This window comes from Dryobates pubescens, chromosome Z (assembly GCF_014839835.1).
Source record: "Dryobates pubescens isolate bDryPub1 chromosome Z, bDryPub1.pri, whole genome shotgun sequence".
Classification (NCBI taxonomy): Eukaryota; Metazoa; Chordata; class Aves; order Piciformes; family Picidae; genus Dryobates; species Dryobates pubescens.
Window position 1 is genome coordinate 116898036 of NC_071657.1, and position 20558 is coordinate 116918593.

The 20558-nt window shown below is 44.2% G+C and overlaps 1 non-coding gene across 1 annotated transcript; it reads right to left on the reverse strand.

Annotated features, from left to right (window-relative positions):
- Positions 1 to 611: 611 nt before the first annotated feature.
- On the reverse strand, positions 612 to 694 carry TRNAL-CAG (transfer RNA leucine (anticodon CAG)). Its single transcript has one exon. It is a non-coding gene; the product is annotated as a tRNA-Leu (tRNA).
- Positions 695 to 20558: the final 19864 nt, after the last annotated feature.

Below are 20558 nucleotides of genomic sequence, written 5' to 3' on the forward strand. Positions count from 1 at the left end.
AAGAGAGAGAGAGAGAAAGAGAGAAAGAAAGAGAGAAAGCAAGAAAGCAAGCAAGCAAGAAAGAAAGCAAGCAAGAAAGCAAGAAAGCAAGCAAGAAAGCAAGAAAGCAAGAAAGGAAAATAAAAGTATCACCAAGGTTGGAAGAGACCTTAAAGATCATCAAGTTCAACCTGTCACCACAGACCTCATGACTAGACCATGGCACCAAGCACCACATCCAATCCCCTCCCGAACAATGGGCCAATGACGAATGATTCTCTCAGTGAAGAACTTTCTCCTCACACCTCCAGCCTAAACTTCCCCTGGCACAGCTTGAGACTGTGTCCTCTTGTTCTGTTGCTGGTTGCTAGAGAGAAGAGACCAACCCCTTCCTGGCTACAACCACCCTTCAGATAGTTGTAGAGAGCAATGAGGTCTCTCCCCTGAGCCTCCTCTTCTCCAGGATAAACAATCCCAGCTCCCTCAGCCTCTCCTCTCTTAAAGCTTGTGTTCAAGGCCTCTCTCGCCAGCCTTGTTGCCCTTCTCTGGACACGTTCAAGTGTCTCAATGTCCTTCTTAAACTGAGGGGCCCAGAACTGGATACGGTGCTCAAGGTGTGGCCAAAACAGAGCTGTCAGAAGTGGGATTCGAACCCACGCCTCCAGGGGAGACTGCGACCTGAACGCAGCGCCTTAGACCGCTCGGCCATCCTGACCTGCTGTGTGTGGCCTCCCTCGATGTCTTGTGTGCACACAAAATGTTTGCCTTGCTTCCTTCCATATTTCTGTATAACCAAACATATCCTTTGCCTTCTCTTCCTCCATCCTCAGATGTCTGCATCCATCCTTCTGCATTCACATTAGGCAGTTAAAACTAAGATTGTCTTGTCACCCCTGGCATTTGGAGACACAGAAACATACTGCAGGTTTTAAAGAAAGCAAATGGCAAAACTCATATTACTCAGAGGCAGAACTTTATGGGCTCATCAGAAAATGACTCTTTATTAATCCTGCTGAGAGGAAAAGCAGTCTAGTATAAAACAGCCCATCGAAAATCACAGAATCACTTCAGTTGGAAAAACACCTTTAAGATCATCAACTTCAACCATTATCTAACTCTACCAGGGCCATTGCTGCACCATATCCTTGTGCACCATATCTAGATGGCTTTTAAATACATCCAGGGATGACAATTCAATCACTTCCCTGGGCAGCCTGTTTCAGTCTTTGATAACCCATTTGGTGTAGTGTTCCCTAATGTCTAAGCTAAACCTCCCCTGGCACAACTTGATGCCATTTCGTCTTGTCCTATCAGTTAGTCTTGTGAGGAGAGACCAACACACAGCTCACTACAGTCTCCTTTCAGGTAGCTGTAGAGAATGATGAGGTTTCCCCTCAGCCTTCTCTTCTGCAGACTAAACAACCTCAATTCAGTCACTCCTCATAAGACTTATTCTCAAGACCCTTCAGCACCTTCATTGTCTTTCTCTAGACCCACTCCAGCACCTCAATGTCTCTCCTTTCAATTAGTCATGCTGATTTATTCCAGCTTACAGTCTGGTCTAAACTCAACCTCGATCAGTGTTGCTGCACCCCAAGATAACAAGTGTCAATCTGCCACGTGTGAGAAACATTTTCAGCTTGAAACCTGAGATTTAACTGAAGCAAAAAGAAATCAGCCTGAAGCTGAAACCATTTGAAATACCAAATCTAATTTGAGATGAAACAAGCATTCAGGAAGATGACATGGGGTGCAATGCTCTGTGGTGCATCTTCAGAAGCTTTTTCACACCCATATGGATATTTGTCAAGCCAGATCATAACTTAGACCCTGCTAAATTATTTTTTTTTCTCCACTTTTGGCTTCAGGCATCTGCTAGAAAGGACCCCTTGAGTCTGGTTATGTTATTTACATCTTGTGAAATTCACATCTGTTTTATTCAGAATTAGGCAACAATACATAATTCATCCCTTTAGTTTGTGTTATCAGCCTGCAAGAAGAGGAATACAATTAACCAAACACCATGAGATCATTCAAAGCTCCATCATTCATTAAAAAATCATCACTGCAGCCTGATCCTGTCAGAGGACTTGAGCACAGCAATGTGACAGCCACTCTGGGCTAATTGTCAGAGTGCAGAGCTGGCGTGTGAAGGCAGAGAGGATTTCATCCTGTGTTGCCCAGGGCAGGTACTACAGAGGCTGTCACTTCTCTACATGGAGACGTTCTGGCCAGAGACCATTTGGGACTGTTGACTTTGCTGCAGACAGTCAGACTGGGGCAGACTCAGACAGCAACAAACCCTTTATGAAAGCAGCCGGGAAACAGGAGCAAAGACATCCAGTAACCGCCAGTTTTTGCTGGACAAATTTAACCTGTTCCAGCTTCAGCTGGTCGCAGCACTCACAAACATCCACTTTTCCTCATTTACACCACTCAGCTCCTGCCTTCACCTGATTAAACTCTTAAATTCAATGTCTCCAGAAATACAGGGATGGAAAGGATTTCCAGTGTCCATTCTATAGTCATCCATAGCCCAATCCCCACCTTATGTTTATATGACAACATTTTAAAAGCTGTTGTGTGCTAAGAAGCTGTCACAGAGGTCTCTGCCCCAGCAGCTAGGAACCTTTGGACCTGTGTTCTTATTACTTACCAAGAGAAAACAGTAACTTGGAGAACATGATGAATAAGGTCTGGTGTTGCTGAGCTGGGATGGGTCCAGTTGCAGTTGACGGCAACAACTGGAGAAGACATTAGGAAACAAAATCAGAGCTGACGTTAAGGAAGAGGCAGAGCTACCCTTAGTCTTCAAGACCATCTCCTTGACTTCTGCCACGGTGTTATGGGTGTCAACACCAGCTCTTAAGAGGACAAGGCACAGTACAGTTTGTTCTGAATGGAGTTAACTCAGTCAATGGTAGATCAGCAGATGGACGGACAGGAGGTAACATCCCAAACAAAGCCTGGCACTCAATTAGAGCATTCCTAGGAGGAAGCTGGGGTTCCATTTGAAGCAATAACATGTTTGCACTCCTCTATTGCAGATGGCACTCTGACATTTCACAGCTTCATTTCACTAAGAGATGCTGGACTGGTTCAGCAACTTGCTCAACCCTGCTACCACTTCTTCCCTAGGGGCAGGTGATGTCCTCCAAGCAGATAGCAAATCAAGCAAAACCAAGAGTGAAGTGTGGTACACTTGACCAGTACAGCCACAGTTCAAGGGGAGGTGCTAGAGAAGCTGGTTCACCAATGACAAACACCCACATTCCTTGGTGACAACAGTGCCTGTTTCCCCAAGTCAGTGTGAAGGATCCTAAATCCAAGTTGCAAGCTGTTTTTTGCTGGAGCAGTGCCAAAGGCCTGGGAATGTTCTCCCACTGTATCTGTGTTGATTATTGCTTATCTCTCCCATTTTATTTTGTCTGAAATAGCTCTTTCTGCCCTGAGGTCACTAAGAGCACACGTGCCATCCTGTACTCACTGTCCACCCTGTACTGAGGAAAATGACAATATTGCAGCATCTACTGAAAACTGTGTGTTCTGGATGCTGCCTGGAGTCACACCAGACATCACTCTGCAGGAAGCACTTAAGAGTTTCTTTAAGAATCTGGTGCACTGAAACTAAATCTACTGCACCAGGGCTTAAGAGCTAAATTTGACCTTACACATAGTTGAAGAGTGAATTACCATATTTACCTACACACAATCAGAGCTACAAAAATCTTTAGAAAATGATTGGAGGACTGAACCATTTCTCTCTTAGAGGAAAAGCTGAGAGACCTGGGGCTGTTTAGTCTGGAGAAGACTGAGAGGAAATCAAATCAATGCTCATCAACATATAAAGGGCAGAGGACAAGAGAACAGGTCGGACTCTTTCAAGTGGTACCCAGTAACAGGAGAAGAGACAATGGGCATAAACTGGAAAACAGAAAGTTCCATCTGAGCATAAGGAAAAAATTCTTTCTTGTGAAGTGGCAGAGCACTGGAATAGGCTGCCCAGAGAGTCTGTGAAGTCACCTTCTCTGGAGGGATCAAAATATGCCAGGATGTGAGCCCGCTTTAGCAGGTGGGTTCAACCAGATGTTCCCCAGACTTTCCAATCCCTACCCTTGTCCCATCAACTGGTATCAAGTATCTGGTATATTTGTTTTCATAAGGTTTCTGTACCCCAAGAGATATTTCAGGTTTCTGACAAAATACCATGAAAGAGGCTGGCCTGCTGCTCTCCAGAAGAAGCCACCTTACATCAGATGTAAATCTACAGCACCTTCCCTTTTGGTCCTTTATCTGCTGAGGAGAAAAGGCCTCCCTCATTGTGGTAATTCACCAGCGTTTGTCTAAAGCACTCAGAAGAGACCTCCTGGGCACAGTACAAAAAGTGTGTCCCAAAACATCTTGGCACAGGCAAGGTAAACGTGGTGGGAACATACTGCTGGGCGACAAGGTCACCTCTACTGGTATGACCTCTGCCTCCACACTGAGAAAGGATTACCAGAACACCTACATTCACACACTTGGAGAGAACTTTTGGAATGACTTCTTTACCTTTCCTGCTTTCTTTTCAGTAAACTGGAAGACTTAACTAGCTGTCTGACAGCCACAGGAAGATTCCATTTGAATTCACTGGAATTAATTTGCCTGGTCAATGTTAGTGAATTAAATGGCCAGTGCATGAATCAGCCAGTTATTTGGATACTTTTTGGCTCTGAAAGAGGTTAAGTGAGGACAGTTCTGAGAGCTGCATTGAGATTTGGCAGCCCCAAAGGGGCAGTCTGTCTCAAAGAGCAATGGCCTGTTTTTCAGCTGGAAATGTATTTCCTCATCTCTTTCTGAAAGTAAAGGTTAAACTTAACTGAAAGTGGAGCTTTAGAAGCCTGGAAATTGAAATTAGCAGTAAAAAAAAAAAAAAAAAGAAAAGAAAAAGAAAACCAAACACCCTTGTTTCTCTTTCTTTCTTCTTCAAATGTCATTTTTTCCCCTACCATTTTCTTTTCTCCTGTCATTGTATCAGTTCCCATCTTGCTCTAAGAGATTTTTTTTTTAATTACTTTGTTATTTTTTTGAGTCTTGGCAAATTAGTCATCCAGAACTTCCAGCTACCAGAAAGAGCTTCCAGGTTTCCTCACTAAAATCCAGGGGAAAAAATCACCTGAATACAACTTGAGCTTTCAGATTGTGCTTTTCCTGTCACTGCCTTCTTATACAGAGAAAAGACCATTCCCAGCTCATAAGGCTGCTGTGAAAAAAAATAAAAATAAATAATAACTTTTAAAATGTCACAATCATAGTCTGTAGTAACTGGAAACACATCTGCAGTGGTCATAAACAACTTCTGAGCTGGATTAATTAAAACCGTTGCATTGTACTGGGGGAATAAAAGGCAAAGCCATTGATCTGCTTGTACAGAGCCACAGCTGTGGCAGAGCATAGGACCTGAACACATCTGAAGTTGCCAGGGAAAGAGGGCAGAAGGGGTAAAGGGTGAAAAGAGATGGCAGTATATTCTTTGATCTTGCCATAGAAACATAGAATCATAAAATTGGTTTTCTTGGAAAAGACCTTTAAGATCATCAAGTCCAACCATCAACCCAACACCACCACAGCCATTAAACCATGTCCCAAAGTGCCATGTATGTTAAAATATGTAAGACTGGGTACTGTCAGATACAGGATATCATGCAAGGGGCAGATAAATCCTTTGCTGGAGCCTACACTGACCACGATCACGGACACAGCATCATCAAACACACCTCAACACACATAAGAGAAGAAGGAGAAGAATTTTTAAAGCAACCCCCAATGTAGAAAACCTTACAGCAGAAATAAGCTAACCACATCTACACAAAAACAGAAAAATAGGGACAAAAATCTTAGAATCTGAGGTTTTCCTTCCCTTCCCTCTATAAGCATGTACAGTTACTCTCTGGCATGGCAGGTACAAATGAGGAAGAGATCTTGCTGCTGTTGGCTGTGTGTCGCTGAGCTTTGCAAGTATGAAGTGTAGCTTCAGCTCAGGCTGCATTTTTACTTGTTTCAAACTTTTGGACACGTAACTCTCACCCAGACAAACAATAAATCACATTAAAGAAGGAACTATTAATCTGCTCTCAAACAGAAAGATAAATAGTCCCTGGATATGGCATCATCTCAATCAAAATTAATTCATCTTCAAAATAAGGACTGACATGGGGACAGTTATGTTGACAACTAATGCAAACACCTGGCATTTTCCTAGTATGTGAGACTGTCTTTTGTGTAAAAATGTATTAATTAAATGTGATGCAAATAAATATGAAGGGCAAGTGTGGGGAGGATGGAGCCAAGCTCTTCCCAGTGATGTCCAATCACAGGACAAGGGGCAATGGGTGCAAGCTGGAGCATAAGAGGTTCCACGTGTACTTAAGGAAAAACTTTTTCACTGTGAGGGTGACAGAACACTTGGAATAGGCTGCCCAGTGAGGTTGTGGAGTCTCCTTCACTGGAGACATTCAAAACCTGCCTGAATGCATTCCCATGTAACCTACTCTAGGTGATCCGTCTCTGGCAGGGGTGTTGGACTCAATCTTTTGAGGTCCCTTCCAACACCTAACATTCTGTGATTCTGTGTAATTCATGATGACAGCTGGCCTTTGAGAGCTGAGACACACAAACCACTCTGAATCTCATTAAGACCTTGTTTTTCCCACTCAACAGTGATTATTTGCAGATGCAAAGGCTGGGGCCTGAGGTGGGTCATCATGACCATCTCATCAGCCTGCTAGTGACTCAGCTCTGCTTCCTGGTTGAGCTGGACCACTTTGTAGGAAAACATTGGATTTGATTTAAGGTGTAAGTATGGGACTCAGCAGATCAAACACAGACAGTTGTACCAATATCTGAGCTAGCTGTTTCCATTGCCAAATCTTAGAAACACTCCTGTCCAGATTGTGGGTTATATACCCTAAATAGAGCACAATTAATCACACTTGGAAGTGCTTGATGTTTTCCAGGGATTAAAATCAAACTGTCAGTGGTCAGCTTGGAGGTGAACAGTAAACATCAAGGATGCCATTTAATTGTCTAAAGACTGTTGTCTAAGGAAGACAAGTTCCCCCAAATATGACCCCCCCACAGTTTCACAAGTCATTGCCCAGAAGTGTGTGGTTTCCTGGGGACTGCATGAGAGTCAAGTGTTCTCTGGGAGCATTGGATGGCTGGAAGGAAAGAGCTATTGGGAGCTGGATGGCTGAGTTTTGAGCACTGCTCTGTTGAATTGCTACAGGTCCACAGATTTTGGAAAGAAGGTCCAGACTGCCCTTGCCTTCAGCCAACTTGCCACCACCCCTTGGCTTTCCTCATCAAGGACATCGGGAAACAGCCTTCCCACAAGTGCAACTAATAGGGCATGTGTGGTCAGCACTGTCTTTTCAGTGGAGATCCCTTGAGTTTGGTACAGACATGAACTACTTGGATACAGCTGGATTACAAGAGAAGGAAAAGCTAAGCTCTGTTCATTTTCTTTCTTCTTCAAAGGAGTTTCTATAGTCCACAATGTTTTCCCACCTCTTGGAAAGGAAAACATGCCAGGTTAGGGGCCAGGAAATGCCTTCACATTTCTTCTCCGATCCCTCCAGGCCTGGGAAGAGAGAAAAGTTTCCTCTTCTAGGGCATAGGTTCAACTGTAAACCCAAGGCCTAAAGACTTTGCTGTGGTACTGAAAATACAGGGTGAAACCATTTGTCTTCTGATAGGCATGAAGGTCAGATTAGCTTATCATGATGCCCCTCTCTGACCTGTAAAGCTGTCTGTGATTATTTTTAAAACAGCACTCCAAAGGGGGGAGCAAGTCCATGCCTTCCACTGTTATCTGGTTATGATGGGTCTATCTTTCAGTGCTGATGTGCAAAGGCTTTTCTAAGCCTGACCCATTCCACCTGTCATCCAGGATATCAGTTACAATAATAAAAAAGAATCCATTGTCTTTCCTTGATCTTTGTGATCCCAACTTTGTATCCAGGGCCTGCCCACTGGTTTTAGACAGTGAGAAATGTTCACACTGATAAGGGACTGTGGTAGGTTGTTTTTTTGTTGATGATGTTTTTGTTTTATTTCTCCTTATTGCCTTCCAAGTTGCAAGCGAAGTTGAGGCTCATAGAACTGTAGAATTGATTTAGTTGGAGAAGACCCCTGAGATCATTGAGTTCAACCTTCAAACTAAGACCACCATTGCCATTAAGCCATGTCCCAAAGCTCCATGTCCACAAGTTTCTTGAACATCTTCAGGGATGATGATCCCACTGTTTCCTTACACAGCCTGTTCCAATTTCTTCAGTGAAGAAATTTTTTTCTGACATCCAATATAAATCTCCCCTGGCACAATTTCAGGCTGTTTCCTCTCATTCTATCACCTGAAACCAGGGAGAAGTGACTGACCCCTACCTCACTACAACCTCCTTTCAGAGACTTGCGGAGAGCAATGACGGCTCTCCTCAGCCTCCTCTTCTCCAGATTAAGCAACCCCAGTTGCCTCAGCAGCTCCTTATAAATCCTGTTCTCCAGACCCTTCACCAGCTTTGTTGCCCTTCTCTGGACTTTGTTGCTCTTCTTGCTGTTTAAAGAGGCTTTCCTGAAATCTCTCTATAGTTTTCATTAATTCTCTTCAATGATCATGAAATCAAGCATGCCTGAGCAATTCCATCACTCCATTGGCTTGAGGATTGCCTGCCTATTCCTGTGCATTATGGTTATGGAAAATGCAGTTTCTGTATAACTGAAGGTTTCTATAATTTCCTCTGAATTTGAAAGCTGACATATACACGGTTTTACTCTTTTCCCTTGGGGAAAATGAAAACAAACATCTTCATTTCTGCTTAAACTCACTTGAATCCTTTTGGGTTTTTGAGCAGAAAAGAAGCATTTTGCTTGGGTCATGCTGACCTCATCTTAGGCCTATTTTCACTGCACAAGGACTTCATAAAATTGGTTACCAGCATCTTGCACCTTCTTTTTCAGCTGAGAGGCAACCTCCCAGTATGGACAATATTTGCCACTTTATGCCCTGGACCTCAATTCCCATCATGTCCTCTTCATTCAGCAAGAGAAGTGAGTGGCCATGGGGAGACCAGAGCAGAATACACTTGGTGACAGCTCAGAAAGACTCAGGCTAATTCTTATTGAAAAACACTACCATCCCCTCAAAAAAACTCAAACCAAACAAAACCAAAAAGAAACCAACCAAACAAAAAAAGCCAAAACAAAAAAATCACAAACAAAATCCAGAGAATTAATTCAATTCAGGAATTTGAAAATATTTCCTTTGGACTAGAGATATCAAGATGAGGTATTTTCAGAGGCATGTTCTAGGGAAGGGACAGCTATTCTGGAAAACACTAATATTCAGTCTGGTTTTGACTTATCTGGGAAGAAAACAACAATGTTTCTCCAGGCCTACAGTTCTTGTTTCAACTAGCTGTAACATGGCCTCAAATCCAGCAGTCTCCACATCTTCTGGAGACTGGGCAAGCTTCATGAGAAATGCATTTCCCCCATGCACAGGCTCTTGGAAGGCTGTCACCTGTCCTGGTGGAGAGAGATCTTCTGAGAACTTCCACAGCCAAAAGAGGAAATCATAGAATCATGGAGTCATAGAATCATAGAACGGTTTGAGTTGGAAGGGACCTTAAAGATCACCTGGTTCCAATCCCCCTGCCATGAGTAGAGACATAGGATCATAGATCATAGAATGTTAGGGGTTGGAAGGGACCATTGAAGATCATCAAGTCCAACCCCGCTACCAGAGCAGGACCACAGAATCTAGCACAGGTCACACAGGAACACATCCAGATGGGTCCTGAAAGTCTCCAGAGAAGGAGACTCCACAACCTCTCTGGGCAGCCTGTTCCAGTTCTCTGTGACCCTCACAGTGAAGAAGTTCCTCCTTATGTTGAGGTGGGACCTCCTGTGCTGCAGTTTATATCCATTTCCCCTTGTCCTATCACAGGGTGCAAGTGAGCAGAGCCTCCCTCTTGACACCCAGCCCTCAGATATTTATAAACATTTATTAAATCCCCTCTTAGTCTTCTCCTCTCCAAACTAAAAAGCCCCAGGCTCTCAGCCCCTCCTCATAGGGAACATGCTCCAGTCCCTCAATCATCCTGGTGTTGTCTGCTGGTATCCAGGGGAAAATAATCACTCTTGCAGAACTTTTTTTTTTGGTTAAAACTTGTTATCTTGGTGTGAGAAGCACAGATTTTCCCACCAAGCAAAATGATAATTATGGAAAGATTTCATTGTAATAGCCACCATTGTGCTTCATTTTATGAAGCATTGGTGGGTTTGTTCTTTTTGCATGGAGGCAAAGCAACCCATGAACTGCAGTTGTACATTATGAAAGATTCATGGAAAAGAAAGTTATTTTTAAATCCCCTCCTTTCACCACCACCTCCCCTTGCCCACCATATCTGCCCCTTTTCCACCCCACCTGCCCCATTTTCCCCTTCCCCCCCATTCCCCAAATCCCAGAGCACCTGGGCTCTCTTGGAGTCTCCTCCCACCCCAGGTGTGGCCGCTTTGCCCTCCCCACCCACTCCCCTTTTTAATCCCCCCCAGGAAAGGCAGGAGCCCCAAGCTGAGCCCATCTGGGCTGAGGGATCCTCCTCTCATCACTGGTGAGTGCCCATGGTGTGCACTGGGTGATGGTGGTGGTGACAGAAAGGCCGGGGGGCCTGGTGGCCCCCCGGTTAGGTAGGAATAGGGTTGATGACTATCTCCCACTAGACCAGGTTGCTCAAAGCCTCATCCAGCCTGGTCTTAAACATTTGCAGGGATGACGCATCCATAATGTCTCTGGGCAGCCCATTCCATCCTCACAGTAAAAACCATCTGCATAGCGTTTAATCTAAATCTATCCTGCTCTAGTTTAACGCAATTGCCCCTTGTCCTATCACCTCAGGCTCTTATAAACAGTCTCTCTCCAGCTTTCCTGTAGGCCCCCTTCAGGCACCAGAAGGCCCCTGTAAGGTCTCCCCAGAGCCTTCTCTTCTCCAGATTGAACAGACCAAACTTCCTCTTCCTGTCCTCATAGGAGAGGAGCTCCAGCCCTCTGATCATATTTGTAGCCCTCCTCTGGACCCTCTCCAACAACATGAGAGTGGATTTCTTTTTGTACAAATGGGGGAAGTATAAGGTGAAATTAGTGTGAGCATGCACCAACGATGCATCCTCTTGTCAGGATCATATGAGGGCATGAGTCACATGCTGTCCCCATCTCTACCTTGGAGGGACAAAGTGCAGCATGGCAGTTTGCAGTGCAGTCTACTGGAAATAATGTCCTGTGGACAAAAGGCGTTGTTGGAAGCGGCTGCCATTTCCAAATGCCAGCATTTGGAAGTGCGCAAAGAATGACAGTCACAGGAACTGATATTTGAACAGGAAAAACAGTGCCAAGTGCTATATTTGGGCATGGTTATTGCCATGTTTGTTATTGTTATCACCACAGAAATTACAGTCCTGTTTGGAGAACATGCCTGAGATCAGATCTCCTTTTAGCAATCTGTAAATATTGCAAGAGATGGTCCCTTCTACCAGGGCAAGAATGCAAACAAAACTGTTAACAAACACTCTATTTTAGGAACATCAAGGTTGCCCTGTGTGTACAAGCAGACCTGACCTTAGGGTATGCAAGAGAGCTTTGCTATGTGCAACCCAAACTGTCAATCTGATAAATAGGTCCTCTTATCAAGGAGTTCTATCTCCTAGAAGAAAAGACGTGGAAAGAATGAAGTACTGCCATCCCCTTCTGAGGCACAGTGAGATGAAGCAACTTACCTCAAAACCTACAAGAAAATCTCCCTAAGCTCAGCCTTCATACTTCAGAAGAACAGAAACCTAGTTTATTCTAAACCAGAACTTGGTGGCAGAAGGGATTGATTACAGGAGCCAAGGTCTGGGCTGCCAGACCAAAGAGAACAGAGATACATAATCACAGAATGATAAGGGTTGGAAGTGACCTTTGGAGATCATCTAATCCCACTACCTCACCAAAGCAGGTCCACCTAGGGCAGGTTACAGAGGAAAGAATCCAGGCAGGTTTTAAATTCTCCAGAGACGGAGACTCCACAAACTCTCTGGGCAGCCTGTTCCAGTGCTCCATCACCCTCACAGTAAAGAAGTTTTTCCTCATGTTGAGGAAGAACTTCCTGTGTCTTAGTTTGTACTCACTGGCCCTTCTCTTGTCAGAGGGCACCATTGAAAAGAGTCTCGCCCCTTCCTCTTGATACACACACTTAAGATATTTGTAAACCTTGATCAGATCCCCTCTCACCCTGCTCTTCTCCAGGCTAAAGAGCCTTAGGTCTCAGTCTCTCCTCATAGCCCTCTGCCAGATTCTCTCCAGTAGTCCACTGTTTCTCTTGAAATAGGGAGCCCAGAAATGGACAGAATACTCCAGATGAAGCCTCACTAGGGCAGAGTAGGGGGACCTCACTCAACCTGCTGGTCACACTCTTCTTAATTGACCCCAGGACACCATTGAACCTCTTGGCCACAAAGGCACATTGCTCTCTCATGGTCAATTTACTGTCCACCAGCACTTCAAGGCCCTTCTCCATGTAGGTGCTTTCCAGCAGGTCAACTCCTAACTTTTACTGGTATGTAAGGTTATTCTTGCCCAGCTGTAGGGCTCTGGAAGTACACATCTAAGTAACCCACTTAGGCCACCTGATCTGACTGATCTCCTAAGGGATGGTTGTAGCAGATTAGAGACTTGACTCCATGCCAGTCTCAACCCCTAAAATACAGACTAGGTTGTGCTTTTAAAGATGATTTTTTAAAAGGCATCTGTTTTCTAGAATGCCGAGGTAGTAGGGTGTGTGGAAGACCCTCACCAACTAAAATGACACAAGAATAGGACCCAATTGACTAAATATCAGTATTGTGTGCCACTTTTTTATCCCACAATTTCCCAGGTTTCCAGCTGCTGGTCCCCAAAGGCAGGACTCTCTCATAAATCCTAATCTGTCTGCCCACCCCATCTCAAATGACACCAGACACCTCTCTTCAAACAACAGATGCCTCTCTATGTGCAAATGTCTCCCTGTGAGGTAGATATCCAACATCCTGTTGCCCCCTAGGGCTCTATCTTAGATGCTTCAGGTAAGCCAAAATTTCTCCACTGGCTCAAGGCATCTCTAGGTTGGCACTAAGTAACATAAATAGACAGGACATAAGACCTTCAGAAAACCTATTCCCTTCTGGAGTGGCAAGTGGAGGCTAAGAGGTACTATAGGGTCTCACATATGACCTCCGGGGACCTCTGCTGGGAAACTGAATCATGTCTCTAACTTTTAAATTGGGGAGCTAAATCCCAGTCATTTGGGGTATGCTTCCCCATTGGGGTTTAAAAATATTTCAATTAAATCTTGTTATTAAAAAATCAAATTAACTCATCAGTTCTTGACTGTTTTCTAATGACATCCCAAATGACTTTTCAAAGGAAAATGAGCTATTTCATGGATAAGGAAAGCATGGTACAGAGAGGTGCACTGAGATGCCTGTGGCCACCCAGAAGGCATAGCTGGGAGCAAAGCCCAGTTCTCCTGACTGTTAATCCAGGCCACTAACCATGGAGTGAGACTGCTGAATCCCAGCCTCTGATCCTCAGATCCGACACAGGAGCTAGCAGTGTCCAGCTGCTAGTTGAAGGCTGCTCTTTCCCCTGTAACTAAGGGTGAAGAGTAGTGAAGTTTCCAGCATTCAAGTTGTCTAAGTCCCCTATACCAGCCTTACTCCTGACCCTACTAGAGATGTCCATCACTTGAATGGTCTGTGATTCTCAGAAGAAAGTTTGGAGCACACAACCATATTATGCTGCTTTTAAGTCCCAGAGTTCCAGTTCATTTGCTGCAAGGCTCTGAAAACTTGAGCCTTCCGTCTGCCCATTCTCCACCCCAGCTTTGTGCTTTGATATTCTCCACCATCACACTGCACTTATGTGACTCTCTGTGCTGAATTTCAATTAGTGGGTAGGGGGTACTTTCCTCATACAGAAATCTGTTAGAAGCTGCCTGCTATTGAAGGGCAGTGAACAGATAAATGTGATTGCCTGTGAGTCTGAAAACAAAGAGAATGTGCTGTGATTTTACTGGAAACAAGGTCCTGTTGGTGGAAATGGGTCAGTGTAAAAATTACTCTCAGCTGCTGCATTGAAAACTCTGGGAAAAGTGCAATGAATAAGAAAAGCAATTTAGCTAGGAGAGGAAAAGGTTGGGGAAAGAACTTTATTTTATTAAATTACAGCTGTAGCATGCTTTCTGTTTTTAAAATTCATGGGATGCTTGGGAGAGAGGTCAGGAACTTCATTCTTCAAAGCTGATGTTCAAGCCCCATGCACAGCAATTCAGAGCAGAGGTTGCCTTTTCATACTTCCTTTCTAATCTGCTGGCCATGCCTGGGGCTTCCAGGGCAGATTCATGACCATTTTCTGACGGTCTCTTCACCCTCTCTTTAGCTGGAGCAGCCACTTCTCCTCTGGTGGAAGTGAGTCACATAAAGCCTCCATAAAGATCTGTGAGCAGCTGAGTTTGAATGAAGGTCCTACACCTGTTATCTTTGTGGATCCAGCCCTTAGATTCCTAATCCTTTGTCCTTATGGAGTGGAAACCCCTTGAAGATCCAGTACCAATTGATATGGTCTGTCTGGCCTCCAACTGCCAATCCCAAAAGTAGCTTTGCTGTCTTACAGATCTTGGGTCATACCTGCCAGGTCTACATGGATATCCCGTACCTGGGGCAAGTCTGAGTACATGAATCAAGGTCCTGAAGAGGAGTGAGATGATTGCCACCTCCAACCCTGAATGTATTTGGGCAATTCACCTGGAAGTGGTAGGCGCAAAATTAAGGCAGAAAGCCTTGCCAGCAGCAAGCCTCACAAGCTGTCCTGGCATCTTCACCTGCAGGTTCTCACAGAGGTATGATATTCATTTAATTTTGACTTTACAAGGTAGCTGTCAGAGGTGGGAAAGCCAACATCTGGGGCAGAAGGTATTGAAAACTATAAACTTACCCAGACTCCTCTCTGCTTCACATTTTTGTGTCCTCCAAGCCTGAGATTTCAACTTTTTTGCCCAGCAGGTCCTGTTTCACAGCGTTCAAATTATAGCTGTTGTATAACAATATCTGTCTTTAAGCATCATGTCTGTAACTTACACTTTAGTGCAGCCCTCCAGGGTTTTACAGAACTGTTAAATAGTGAGGATGATTCCTTGGTCACTGGGGAAGCTGTCCATGCATCAATGGTGTCCTCTGCACTGTGTCCTCTTTTGACTTTTTCTTAGACTATCAGGAACAAAGCTTGCAATGCAAAATGTATGCCCAAACCACCCAGGTTTCTGCATGGTCCACAATGCCACCAGCACCAATGCTCAAAACAGGAAACAAGTCACATGAGGAAGGAACCACAGAACAAGTGCAGAGACTTCCTTATTTTACTGCCAAACCACTTCCCCCTGGCTTTCCTTTCTGCTGTCACTAATAGTTGCAGTTCCTTGATACCTTGAGTCTTGCTACACCTAGATCCCAATAATCGTCTCTTCCAAGTGGACACAAAAATCTCATTTATGATCCTCTTGTGGTGTTGGCTGTGATGGAATTCAAGAGGTCAATTCTGTTTGGATGTTTCAGTAGCATAGAGGTATCTAGTGCCATTTGAGACATCATTACGTGCCTCAAACGTTTGCAAAGGACTTGCAGATGTCACTCAGTACCTGTGGGAGGTCAGGGGCAACTGAAGAGATGCATTGAAGCACACAGGATACAGTTCAAGTGGTCCTGGATATTTATGAATGGAATTAGGTTTCTGTATCCTGTTGACTATGCTGGGTAAGGCTAGGATATAGTTGATTACATATATGGGTCTAAAAACACCTGCAGTGCCCAGGAGTATCCAAGGCAGTTTTCCAGTAAAGACAGGTAGGGCACAAAACCATAGAGAACATCTGCTCTTCTACAGCAGCAGCTAAAGATCAAACAGGATATATCATAATGACCAAGATGGCAGGGTACATCTACATTGAGGCAGATGAAAGCTGCCCTAGATCTTCAGAGAGCATGCAGGAGCTCAGACACCAGACTCACACGAGGACACCAATACTCTAAGCACGAAAAGGGAAATCTCTCACTCTGGAGCTGAATCCCATCAGAGTATAGAAATGTACATCTGAGATGCTGTCTACACCTCTTTGGAAATCTGTGAAGAAAATAGGCTCTTTCAGGACACAATTCATCCCATTCTGGAGTATCTATAAAAGTTCAGAATCCTGCCCTACAATACATGAATAGCTCTGTAGCAGACACTTAAGTCCTAGACATCAGATACAAAATAGTAGGAGTCCCCACTGCTCTTCCTTCTTGTTCCCCCTATGACCGTTTGAGGCTGTGCCTTTAAGAAACAGACAGTGCAGGGACACTCTGGCTGAATGTTTTCAGTACTAGAACAAAAACACTGAGATATTCTAAATTAATTTCATTGGTGGATGGGCAAAATGCAACTTTAAATTGTAGGGCAGTTGGAATTTTTTCTCAGTTTGGGTTTCAGCCTGTTCTGCCTGCCTGCTTCTCAACAAACTAGCTGGAGCTGACCTTGAGATAAGCAAAACTAATCCTGCATGGGCTTTTGAAGCTTAACATCTCCTTTCCTTACTAACTGCCTTTCTTTCTCTCTCTAACCCCTTTTTGGGAAAAAAGGGGGGTAAGGGGAGAGAGGGGGGTACAGGGAGAGGGGAACCCTCCTCTCGAGGAGGGATTTTTGGTGTGTTATTTTCCTTTGCTGTATATTTCTGTATATATATTGTAAATACCTGTACATATTTTGTTATATATAGCCTGTTTTCTATATATGCATGTAAATATAGTCTGCTTCTCCAACTGAGTTTAGCTGTGGTTTCTTACTTTGTGGGGGAGGGAGAGCTAGGCCTTCTCTCAACCTACCACACCCCCATACTTCTCCTGGAGAGGTGGTAGAAGCCCCATTCCTGGAAATATTCAAGGTCAGGTTGAATGAGACTCTGAGCAACCTGATCTAGTTGAAGATGTCCCTGCTTAATGCACAGGGATTGGACTAGATAACTTTTAAAGGTCCCTTCCAATCCAAAACATTCTGCGATTCCCTGACTCCCCACCCAAAACACAGCAGATATCACCCATTTTCTTCTGACTTTTTTGACTGCCACTTATCTTCTGCATCAAGTTCATATTGCTCATCCTTCCTTTCCAGTCATGGCAGGATTACACATGTACTCTCATTGCTTGCCATTTCCCATCCACGCAGTCTTTGCTTCAAGAATAAAGCATATCTCCATCTTCATCCTAATTCCTCCCTCAGGACACTGTTCCCTGCCTGTCATATCTTCACTCAAAAACCTTAAAGCAGACATTAGTGTGGGGTAGCTGACAGGTCCCATAACTGAGACAAACAATAGTATTTAGATTTGGGTCAGTGCAGATCAGTGCATGGTGTACCACCACTTGAAGGTCTGAAGATCTGAATTGGCTGGAGGAAAGTCCAGCCTTCAGTGCTTTACTTTTCTGTGGTTTAGCACAGAGTAGAATTTTATGGGTGTTGATTTGACTCTTAAAATCACAGAATGAGAAATATACATGTCCTGTGGGATAAATAAAAACTCTGTAAAGCCCCTTGAGGGTCACTGATCCTTTCACAAGGGCAGATGACCAGCTGTGATAACCCAAGTGCTGATTTCACCCTTTTCACCATGTAGGAATACATGCTGTGCCACATGCTTTGGTTCTCTCATGGGAGGAGTAACCAGAAATACTGATGCTATCACCCATGGTTGGTTTTTTTTTTTCTCCCCCAGCTTGGCTACAAAAATTAAAGATAAGATTGGAACTGCAGGGTGGCCAAGCTATTGGAGCGATCTGAAGTCACGCGGCATTAATGAAGCAGAGAGCTTAACGCTAAACTTGTCCTTTAATCATTAACCATCTTGCAAATAGCATTAATCTGAGCCTTGAAGGAATTACCCTGCACAAGGCTTAAATCCCAGCCTTTTGGGGAGCAAAGCTCTATGGAGATGACTTTAAAATCACTTTTATTATATCAAATATGATGAACTGAAGAGGACCAGCATCTTTGTTTTCATGGTGCTTCAAAACAGGCCAAAGATTCCTTCAAAGTTGTCCAAGAAAGGAAATTGCAAACACCTGAACTCTCCTTATTTTATTCCAAGTTTTCATTTCCACATGTCCTTACAAGACATGATGCCAACCTTCAGTGCGTTATCCAGAGTCAGCTGTTTCAGAAACAGACTTCCCAGAGCATATCAGAAAGCAGAGATAAGCCTCCTAAGAGGTCAGAAAGAGTTCAAAAGAGTAAAATGAGGACAAAAGACGAGATGGAACTATGGTAGAAAAATGCAAATGCATGAGACTGAACAGAAAGTCATGTGGGATGTAGCACATGTGAGAGGCAGCTCTATCTGCTCACTTTGAACCTTGCAGAAGGGTAGGTTGTCTAGACCATGCAGCTCTAGACATCAATGGGAGAAGTTACGTGACAGAAGGAAGAACAGCAAGAGAAAAGGGGACAGTGTGGTCTGATCACAGTAACTCCTGTTCCCAGATACCTAAACCATTTACATCCAGGTTTATAGGTTCCTCTACATCTCACAGAATCATAGAATCAGGTTGGAAGGGACCCTTAAAGGTCATCTTGTCCAACCCTGCCCCTTGCAGTGAGCAGCAGAGGCACATTTCAGGCACATCTTTGCCTCTTGCTCTTGGGCCTGTGAATGCTCTGGGATGAGAGTTTGCCCTTAATCTGTCTAGAGGGATATCAAACAGTAAAGTGGTCCCTGTGCCATAAGGCCCCCAGTCTTGTGACTGCCAGCAAACACAGAAGATTCCATGCTATGGAGGCACCAAAATCCCAGTATCAGCATTTTGCAATCCTGCAGTCTCTGGCTAGTGTTTGCAATATTGATCCTGCCTTCAGTCTAGGTCATTGATCATATCTGTGCCATTCAAGCATAATCACACTAACTGGAAATAGGGATTTAGAGCCCTACTGGCTCAGGGTATCCATGGCTCTGTGAAGCTCACAGCACATTAACCAAATATTTCCTCAGCTTCTTGGGCAGGTTTTGTATTTTATGTCAGGTCCTACAACTTCACTAAGAAGGTCAGAATGGATCCCACAGCCAGAGTCCACTGGGATGTGCTTTCTCCAGTGAGAATGAGTAGTGAGCAGAGGCAGCCCTCAAGCTGAAGATGTCACATTTCGCCAAGCTCCACACTGCTAAAACAACAGTCAGGCTGTAGAATGACAGAATGCTTTGAGTTGGAAGAGGCCTTTAAATGTTACCCAGACCAACTTTCCTGTAGTGAACAAGGACAGCTGCAACTAGATCAGGTTGCTCAGAGCTCCACCCAACCTGACCTGAAGTGTTTCCAGCGGCATCTGTCACCTCTCTGGGTAACCTATGCCAGTGTTTCTCCACCTCCAGTGTAAAAAATAAAAAAATCTTTCTTAAACATAATCTAAATCTCCTTTCTTTTAGATTAAAATCATCACCCCTTATCCTGTCACAACAGGCCCTGCTAAAAATTTCCCTCATCTTTCTTATGGGCACTCTAAGATAAAAACCATTTGTTGGCTTCACCCAGGAGGCAACTTAAACATCTAATTTCAAGAAGTCCTACTGAGGTCTGAAGCCAAGAGCAAGAGAGGATAGACCACCATTTTCTTCAGCATGACGTCTTTACTGGACTTCTTCCTCCTGCAGTGAGGAGTAAGTGCCCACAGCATCTCCAGGGCCTAGATGCCCTCATGCATGTGGTTTTAGGGTCTTTGGCATGAGCACCTGGGCTCCCTTAAGGTCATTCCTGTATTTAGAAGTAACTGCTTACCTTCAGGCTCTGTAAAACAATGCTAACAACTACAATAGGAAAGTTTCATGACTTCTGGCACAGGATCATCTCATTCCTCCTAAATTTGTTCACAACCCCCCAAAACCTTCCATACTCTCTCTTTATGTTTCACATACACATCCCTCAGGGGCAAAGTACATTCTCCAAGACCAAAGTGGTTTTAACTTGAGACCAAAGAGAGGGAAAAAGAAATCATGTTGGCAAAGGTGAACAGAAAACAAGTAATGCTGCAAGGGGACCCACCTGAAACGAAACCTAAAGCAGCAGCTTCCTTCTTGCTGCAGGCTGCAATGTGCTGCCACATAGAAGAAGCCCAGAGAGGAAAGTGTACATGGCTGCACCACAGCATCAAAATCAACATTCTGGACTCTCCCAGCACTCACACCCTTCATTTCCCCAGCCAGGGCTACAGTTACAGAAGTAAAAACAAACTATGTTTTGCTGTGCTTCAGCAAACCCTTTGTATCAAAAACACACGGTGTTGCACATGACAGCAAACTCAGACCACAGGCAAAGTTCCCACAGTGAAGTGAAACTTGAATGTCTTGAGCAGATCAAGCAAAAACATGCCAGCTTCACTTGAAGTCATCAGACAGACGTTTCCTCTTCACTAATGCTGGAGAGGAAAAATCTTTGCTGTTTACCCAGTCCTC